This window comes from Pelophylax lessonae (assembly GCF_965119305.1).
Source record: "Pelophylax lessonae genome assembly, chromosome: 4".
NCBI classification, from domain to species: domain Eukaryota; kingdom Metazoa; phylum Chordata; class Amphibia; order Anura; family Ranidae; genus Pelophylax; species Pelophylax lessonae.
In genome coordinates this window covers 366,738,037-366,748,362 of record NC_138771.1, presented here as the reverse complement: position 1 = coordinate 366,748,362, position 10,326 = coordinate 366,738,037, and positions in this window count along the sequence as shown.

The following is a 10,326-nucleotide window of genomic DNA, read 5'->3' as shown; positions in this document are numbered from 1 at the left end:
TGTAATTCTTGATATGTACATGCTATGTGTTAGACGCCTGAAGGTGCTACTTGGATGTTGGGCCTCTGTAAGTGGCCAGACTGTGGAAAAGTCTCACACATGTGGTATTGCCATACTCAGGAGGAGTAGCAGAATGTATTTTAGGGTGTCTTTCTTGGTATAAACATGCTCTATATGAGAAGTATTTTAGAATTTGACAACTTTGTGTAAAAAAAAAAATAGGTTTTCATTTTCTTTCCACATTTTCCAAAAAATTGTGGAAAAAAATGACATGATCAAAAGACTCATTATGCCTCATAGAATATACATTGGGGTGTTTTCTTTTCAAAATGGGGTCATTTTGTGGGTAATTCCATTGTCCTGGTGCTCCAGGGTCTTCAAAAATGTGAGAGGTACTCAGGAAATGAAATGTGTAATTTATGCCTTTAGAGTGCCTGACAGTGCTACTTGGATGTTGGACCTCTGTATGTAGCCAGGCTGTGGAAAAGTCTCACACATGTGGTATCACCATACTCAGGACAAGTAGCAGAATGCATTTTGGGGTGTAATTTTTGCTATGTACGTGCTATGTATTAGAAATATCTTATAAATTGACAACTTTGTGTAAAAAAAAATACGTTTTTATTTTTTTCCACATTTTCCAAAAACGTTTGGAAAAAAATGACATCTTCAAAAGACTCATCCTGCCTCGTAGCATATATATTGGGGTGTTTTCTTTCCAAAATGGGTCATTTTGTGGGTTATTCCATTGTCCTGATGCTCCAGGGCCTTCACAAATGGGATAGGTACTCAGGAAATGAAATGTGTCATTTATGCCTTTGCAGCACCTGACGGTGCTACTTGGATGTTGGGCCTCTGTATGTGGCCCGGCTGTGGAAAAATCTCACACATGTGGTATCGCCATACTCAGGATGAGTAGCAGAATGCATTTTGGGGTGCAATTTTTGCTATGTACATGCTATGTATTAGAAATATCTTATAAATTGACAACTTTGTGTAAAAAAAATATGTTTTTATTTTTTTCCACATTTTCCAAAAACTTGTGGAAAAAAATGACATCTTCAAAAGACTCATAATGCCTTGTAGAATATACATTGGGGTGTTTTCTTTCCAAAATGGGGTAATTTTGTGGGTAATTCCATTGTCCTGGTTCTCCACGGCCTTCACAAATGTAATAGGTACTCAGGAAATGAAATGTGTAATTTATGCCTTTAGAACGCCTGACTGTGCTACTTGGATGTTGGGCCTTTGCATGTGGCCAGGCTGTGGAAAAGTCTCACACATTTGGTATCACCATACTCAGGACGAGTAGCAGAATGCATTTTAGGGTGTAATTTTTGCTATGTACATGCTATGGATTAGAAATATCTTATAAATTGACAACTTTGTGTAAAAAAAAATATGTTTTAATTTTTTCCACATTTTCCAAAAACTTGTGGAAAAAAAGGACATCTTCAAAAGATTTATTATGCCTCACAGAATATACATTGGGGTGTTTTCTTTCCAAAATTGGGTCATTTTGTGGGTAATTCCATTGTCCTGGTGCTCTAGGGCCTTCACAAATGTGATAGGTACTCAGGAAATGAAATGTGTAATTTATGGCTTTCGAACGCCTGAATTAGGACTGATCAATTTTCAATGATACGTAGCCTAGTTTGTGGGCTCTATAATTTTCCCACAAACCTATTTTCATACACTTATCAGGATTTTTTTTACCAAAGACATGTAGCAGAATACATTCTGGCCTAAATTGATGACAAAATTTGATTTGATTGGATTTTGTGTGAACAAAATGATAAAAATTTCATTTGGGTACAGTGTAGCATGCCTGAGTAATTGTGATTCAAAATGCAAGAGCACCGAAAGCTGAACATTGGTCTGGGAAGGAAGGGGGTTTAAGTGCCCAGTATTGAGGTGGTTAAATACAAAAAGAAAATACCCCAATGCCATTTAGTGTACACAATGGAGTCAGTCCAGGACAATTATATCAATCTGATGCACAAAATGCCCTTCAAACCTGCAACCATGTGATCAAAGGCACTTCCAACAAAAGGTTATTTATTAGGGGCTTAAATGTATATCAGACCCAGATAAGTGGAGCATGACTGTGAATCCCAGCTATTATTAATTTACTACATTATATTCAAAATCCATTTTGTTTCCTCTAGACTAGCAAATATTTTGCAAAAAAACAAAAAAAAAACAAATATGTATTCTGAGCTCTTGACACCTTAGGTCAGAATCTTACAACTTCCCTTGTGGTTTCAGAACAACTGAAGTAAATTAACTTCAGCAATTTCACAAAACATTTTAAACAAAGAAATATATATATTTTTTTTAAGGTTTTTCTTAAGATTTAAATTTATCTGATCGGGTTCCTCAAGAGAGGAATTTTGGTACCATTAAATACATGTCATCTAGAGAAGTGACGTCAAGTTTCCAATATATAATTCCAATTAAACTGTGCCTTTGGCATGGGCTTAATAATATGTGTCCAACACATTCCATAAGTTACCAATAGTTGTTGGAGATCTCTCAACAATCAGATAAAATCAAAACCCAAATTATCACATGTTATAAAAACATAAGGTAATGCAGTATACACGATACAGAGGGCTTGGATAGCCCAGGACTTTGGGTCCATATAACTGGAATATATGTTTGTTGTAAGCCCCCCTTTCCTGCCTCTAATACTTTCTCAGCCTGAAGAGAGGTTAACGTGGTCGTTACAATTGACCCGTATCCCGAGGATATATTTCTTATCAAGTGCACAGTGGAAGGTGTCTGGCTCCCGGATTATAATTGTGGTGATTATCGTAATGTGAATGCGAGAAACATCGGTCTGTTATGGTCTCTCAGGCCCTGAGGAAGCCTTGAGCGAAACGCGTCGGCTTGCTGGGGACCTACCGTGACCGAACTCAGCTTGAGACCCATCTTCCATCCTATACAGGCTTTGTCTTTTGGCTTTAATCCCTACGGGATATGTTTCTAGACCAACAGTGACATATATGTTTTGATTTTATCTGTATGTCTGTGTGTTGCAATGCTGCATGCATGGTAGCCCATGCGTGTTTTTTATTCTCTTTATGTATCAATAAAATGTATTTTTGATTTTATAATAGTCTTGTCTCTGATCCTTCTACTCCCACTGGCCCGCAAAGCCCCGTCTTTTCTATCTCAAGTTTTTTCATTATAAAAACATACTGTAAATCTTTAATATATATATATATATATATATATATATATATATATATATATATATATATCTATATATATATATATACACGTACAACAAGACTTCCCCTTTCTTTATAGAAATGTTTTGCTAAATGTCTGACTATACAAGCAATACTATTTTTTACTTTCAATAGATTTTTATTGAAATTGAAGTACAAAGAAAAACAAACATACAAGTAACCAATTCAGATTATAACAGTAACAGTGAGTAGCCGTATCAAAGCATGAGGAAGGAAAATGCATTCACATGCAGCCCAAATTACATAGTATGTTCAGAAGTCATATAGGAATGCAGTCGGAAAAACTATACATAAAGACCAAAAGGAAACTAGTCTGTGTGTTCAACCTCAGCTAGGTACTGGGGAGAAGTACGGGCTTTGTACCCATGGTTGCCATTCAGCATGAAACTTAGGGCCTCGGGATTTAGAATATGCATATGCCTTTTCCAGCGAGCACTGCAGGTTCACCTGGCGAGTGACTTCCATATGTGAAGGTGCAGTGGGCTGTTTCCAGTACCGTGCTATTACCGTCTTGGCCGCTACCAATATGTGTACAGAGACCGTCCTCAGGGGGGGTGGAAACGAGTCCAGGCCTAACAGGAGCAGGGCCAGGGCAGGGTCAGGTTTCCTGAGGATACCAGTCGTGGTGGACAGGATCTCAAACACCTTTCTCCAAAAACTAGATAGGCCCTTGCAGGACCAAAAGACGTGTAGCAGTGACCCTATTTGATCACAATTGCGCCAGCACGTAGGGCTTTGGGAGTCAAAGATCTTCGAGAGTCTATATGGGGTCAGATACCATCGGGTGAGGAGTTTTTGGGCTTGTTCCCAATGATTCACACATTGGGTGAATTTATAAGAGCTACAAATGGCAATTTTCCACTGGGACTCGGAGAAAGATGTTTGTAGTTCCCTCTCCCACGCCAACATGTGGGGTGATTTAGAAAAGGCTTGTTTGTCGCCAAGGGTGTGGTAGAACAGTGAAATACCTTTTACCGAGGAGGAGGGGGACGTGAGGAAGTTCCACACTGATAGGGGGAGCTTTATTTGCGGAGGGGGATGTTTGCGCATGAGACTTGCTATGCTGTTGTACGAGTACAACGCATGTGGGGATAGGCCAAATTCCGAGCGTAAGGCTTCAAACGATTTAAGGGAGTTGGATTGGAGAAGCTGGTGCACTGTTTTTATCCCTGCTGCTTGAAAGTTAGCGAGATTTGTGTAAGGAAGTAGCGTACGAATCGTGGATAGTGGGAGCTGGACGGATATGGTCTGTGACGTAGTAGGAAGCTGCTTAAGGAGGGATCTCCACGCCGCCAGTGTGGCTTGAGTGGGCAAGGGCAGACAATGGATATCTAGCGGTTTCCACATGTCAGCGAGTAACAGGTCGGAAAGGGCCGGTGTTTTGGAAAGGGTAGACTCAACAGAGACCCATGGGGTAGTAGGGTGGTCTGCAAACCAGTGGCGCAGAGATGCTAGGTGGGAGGCAGCGCAGTAATCAAGCAGATCAGGGAGCCCTAGGCCACCTACCGATTTGTGTTTGATCATGTGGGAACGTGCGCATCTAGCCCTCTTCTTTTGCCATATAAACGCATGCAACATTTTGGAAAAGGGAAGAATGATCTTTTTAGGGAAGGGGACATGAAGAGTGCGGAACAGGTATAGGAGCTTAGGCAGGCAGACCATCTTAAATGCGGCTATGCGCCCCATCCAAGACAATTCGACCGATTTGAGCTTAGCAATATCTGAAGTAAGCGATTTCATGAAGGTGGAAGCATTTACAGTGACCATGTGGGACGTGGGGAAGGTCAAATCAATACCCAAGTAGTGTAGGGGATGAGTGGTCCACGTGTAAGGTAATGTGTTCTGTAAGTGAGAGCGTGCAGTAGGATGCACTCCCATATTTAGTATCACTGACTTGCTAAAGTTAACCTTGTAGTAAGAAACGTTACTGAAGGATTGGAGGATGTTGTGTGCGGCAGGCAAGGACACAGTGAGGCTTAAAATTACATCATCCGCAAAAAGCGTGATGACATGGTGGGAATTGGGGAGTTTGAATCCTGATACTAAGGGGCTTTGTCTCAATTGCATCGCCAGCGGTTCAATTAGGAGATTAAAAACCAAGGGGGATAGCGGACAGCCCTGACGAGTCCCGTTGGAGATAGAGAACGATTTAGAGAGCGTTCCGGCAGATAGTACTCTAGCGGATGGGTTTGAATACAGAGCAAGGATAGCGGATAAGATAGGGCCCGAAAAACCAAATTTCTGTAGAACGGCATGCATGTACCCCCAATGAATGCGGTCGAACGCCTTCTCCGCATCTATAGACAGTAGCAGAGAAGGCGTTCGAGCGCGCTCCGCATGATGCATCAAGTTGATCACACATCTTGTAGCGTCCGGGGCCTGCCGACCCTGGACAAAACCCATCTGATCTGCACCTACCAAGGTAGGGAGGATTGTGGCCATGCGATTCGCTATGATTTTAGCATAAATTTTAATATCTGTGTTGAGTAGGGATATAGGCCTAAAGTTTGCCGGTGTGTCGGGTGTTTTCCCTGGTTTGGGTAGAGTAGTAATGTTTGCCTGAAGCATTTCAGATGGCAGGGAACCTATGGTTATAGCTTGTGCGAAAAGGGATAGCATGTGAGGGGAAAGGATATCCTGCATAACCGCATAGTATTCATTAGTCAGTCCGTCCGGCCCCGGAGATTTATTGGAAGGCATTGACTTAATAGTTTTGGACAATTCTGAGGGGGAGATGGGACTATTAAGAAATGACAAAGAGTCCGCAGATAAGGACGGGAGGTGAAGGTGATGGAGGAAGGCCTGTATGTCCGCATCTGTGGGTTGAGGTGTCGAGGCGTCAGTATTTAAATTATAAAGGGCACTATAATAGTCCGCAAAAGCGTCCGCGATACTTTGGGGATGGGAGTGTTTCTCGTTGGTATGAGGGTGTATAATGGAGTCAATTCTAGTTCGGGTTCGCCTGGCTTTAATGCGAGAAGAGAGGAATTTGCCAGCTTTATTGTGCGATGAATAATAGGTCATGCGTAATCGTGCCAGCAGTTTGTCATGTTGCTCGGTCAACAATCTGCGGAGGTCGGCGCGAAGGGAAGTCAACCGAGAGGCATGGTGCAGGGAGGGGGATTTTTTGTTCAGCTCGTCAAGGGAGTGAATCTCCTCAGTGAGGCGCTGAAGGGCAGCATTGCGCTTCTTTTTTAGCCTAGAGCCTGCTTGAATTAACATACCCCGGATGAACGCTTTATGCGTGTTCCACAGGGTGGAGGGGGACGTGTCAGAGGCATTGTTGTTAAGAAAGAAATCTCGCAGGTGTTGTCTTAGGTGTTTTAGGGAGGCTGGGTCGGAAAGAAGGGAATTATTGCACCTCCAAATAAAGGAGGCTGTAGAGGGTGGGCTTGTAGAAAGGGTCATGTGGACCGCAGCATGGTCTGACCACGTGATGGAGGATATGGAGGTATCTGTAAGGAAGGGTAGCGTAGCAGAATCCACAAGGAACATGTCTATTCTGGAGTATGTGTTATGGCTCGCGGAAAAGAAGGAATAATCCCTCTCCTCCGCGTGCTGGTACCTCCAAACATCATGCAAGCCTTCTGAGTGTAACAACGAAGCCAGGGATGGGGGCTTGGATTTGAGCCTAGCTGAAGAGTCCAGGGCATGATCGGCAACCAGATTAAAGTCCCCACACAATATCAATTTACCTACTATCAGTTTGGATACCTTGGAACACAATTTACGTAGGAAAGACACTTGTCGTACATTAGGAGCATACACATTAACAATAGTATATGGACATTGATTGATAGTGCAGTTGATAATCAGGAAACGGCCTTCCCTGTCCTCCACCGACTTAGAGAAGGAGAAGGACAAGGAGTTCCGAAAAGCCAGCATCACCCCTCTTTTTTTGGCTGTATAAGAGGCCTGGAACACATGCGGGTAGTCGGGGTGGGTACATCGGGGAGCACGCCCGATCTGGAAATGAGTCTCCTGTATCGCCAAAACATCGGCTGTAGCTGCGCCAGCCTCCCTCCACATCGAGTGACGTTTTGCGGGGTGGTTCAACCCCTTAACATTCATGGAAAGGAATTTAACAGCCATCTAAGTTCCAGAAAGGGTCCATGCGGTCGCAGATGGGCCGGGAGCAAAAGGGACAAGTGGCACTTGGTAGGGTGAGGAGAGTCTGGCACACCCAGTGGAAGATACGGGACACAAGGGCTATGAAAACAGTACCTGAGAGGTTTTCCCAACCTGGCTGTAGAGGTGACCAGTGCGAGTTCGTAAGGCGGATAATCACGTAAGTCTTCCTGTGAAGTTCCAAGGGCAAGGTGGAAGCGAGCAACTTGGTGTGTATGTTCGTCCGGGAACAGCTGAGGAAGGTGAAGACTGCATATGGGCAGAGAAAAGGCACATCATGTGGTACGGCAACATTGGTAATACTGAAGACAACAACAAAACAAACAAAACAGTCAAGGAATAAAAAGGACATGGCCCCTCAATGCCAAACGGGTAGCTGTAGCTACAAAAACTGCAGGGGGAAAAGAGCACGGTGGGGTGTGCACCTTAGAAGCAGGGAGGGCCGGGCACACCCGGCTGATCTTACAGTGAGTGTCACTTGTGGCGGCTGCGAGACCTTGAGGATCTGGATGCAACTTGCCATTCAGGTTGTACACAGGGAGGTAGTGGAGGTAGAGCTGTAGCATTCGATGGACCTGCATCGTCGGGGACAATACCCCATTGGCGGAGCAGGCGCAGTCCCTGTTCGATGGTGGTGACCTGAGAAGAAGAGCCCTGATGGGTTATGCACAATTTAGCCGGATACTTCCACTTGTAAATTATCTTGTGGTTGCGCAGGGCCTTTGTTACAGTGTTGAGGTTGCGGCGTTGTTGTAAAGTATATTGAGAGTAGTCGGGTAATACGTCCAACGCTGCTGCTCGTTCTGGTAGATGGTCCCTGCGCCGGAATGCATCCAGGATCTTCTCCTTTGCCTGGAAGAAGTGAATACGGAGCAAGACGTCCCTAGGAACATCATTGGGGAGAAAAGAGGGCTTAGGGATTCTATGGATCCGGTCTATAGTCAAATCAGAGTTTGTCAATGCAGGTACAACTTGTTGGAAAAGATCTCGCACAAAGTTAGGAAGCTGGTTAGGCATAACCGTTTCCGGGACGCCGCGGATTTTCAGGTTATTGCGTCGGGACCGATCCTCCAGGTCCGCAAGTTTGGCCTGTATGCGGCTGATATCATTTTGTTGGGCAGTGTGCGAGTCCACTAAAGTGTTGTAAGACACGGTAAACTCATCCATCTTACATTCAATTGTATTGACCCTCTCTCCTAGGCCATGCAGCTCTTTCTGACAATATGCAATGGAGGAAGACACTGTGGCCTGCATGGACTTGTGCATCATGGATAGCATGTCTTTTAAGGCACTATCGGAGATAGGTTGTCCTGTTTTGGGGATAGAGGCAAAGGGGTCCGGTTCAGGGACAAATGACCATGTATTAAGCGTGGCAGAGTCCTGGTCACTCACCTCCATGTTCGTGGGGCGAGATGTGCGGTGCCCCTCCTCCCACCGCGGCTTCGATTTCGCCGGGCTGTGGGTAGATGGAGTGGAGGGGGAGGAATCGGCAGAGCGCGCCAGCCTCATCTGCTTTCCAGCATCGTCCGTGTCTCGGCGCGCTGGTGACGTCACTTCTGCGCCGGGGCTTGTAGATACTAGAGGGCGGGTATCGGTCTTGCGGTGCGAGGCTCCGGCGCCATTTTGTGTGTGACTCGAGGCCGCCGGATAGAAGAAATCCGACAGCTTGCGAACCGCCGGCAGGTCTGTTTTCCGTCTTGCCATGTCCGTCGGCTGCAGGGAGCGTTCCCCTAAAGGTCCGTGTGACTGTGAGGTAAAAACACTCACTCCGATGGGCCATAGATGCGGATTAAGCCGAGCGTGCAGCGGAGCTCCTCTGCTAAGCGGCCATTCAGTCCGGCGGTCGCCACGCCCCCCGCAATACTATTTTTTAAGGGGTATTCCAACCTTAGGTTTCAATAATAGTACAAAGCAATGTAAATATTACTCTGTTATTTTATAAAGTGGTGCACCTGCTTTACAGATATTTCCTGTATCCCATGTGTACCACTGTACTTTCTCTAAATCATCTTTGACAGACACGGAATTGCAAAGGGCTTTAATTTCCAAAAGTTCTTAGAGAACAGCTTGTGGCAACCTAAGCCAAAGAAGGAAACACTCCATATGTCCTAACAAGCAATCATCTATGTAAATACTGACCAATCCTGGGTTGTGGGTATACTGGTATGGGTACATTCATAAATGTGGTTAATTTGAGGGCTTCTAATATCCCAACGTATTATTTATTCACACTGGGCAAGGGAATCCCCAATTGTATTCAAAAAGACATTAACTTCATTCCTTACTAATCGTAGCTGACCGTTTACTGCGCAGATCAGGACTATTTTTATAATGTCATTTAGCTCTTGACTGTCCATTGGTTTAAACACAATATCATTACCCATAACAATATATGGGAATGAACCTTGTGGAGCAGCAGCAAGCAAAGCATGATCAGCTATGTCTAAATGCACCGCTCTCTCTCTCAATCTCGAGACAGATCTGTCCTCTGAGCTCTGTGAGTCCTGTCAGACTAAAATGTAGTTCCTGTTCTTACATTGCCCGTGTTCTTGCTGCTCAAACTGCAGTCTGCTGCTGAACTTTAGGTTGTGCAGAGTAAGAGCTGGGACTGGGGAAACCCCTGAATGCAGCAGAGGACAAGGGGGGGATAACTTCCATCTCCATTATGTCCATCACAAGTTCAGAATCAACCTGGGATGAGTCAGGTGAGTGAATTGGATCTTGACTAGCTGCCTCCTGTCTTATAGAGGCTACAGAGACTTCAAGTTGGACAGCCTGTGCCTCACCAGGGGCTGCTGGAGTTAGTCTTACTTGTCTCTGAAATGCCCTTAAAGGATCTCATGATTTCATCCAAATCATGTACCCTTGATAGATTGGGATACACTGGAGTGTATGGGGTGTTGCGGTTTAAAGGGATTAACATAGATAAAACAATTCTCTC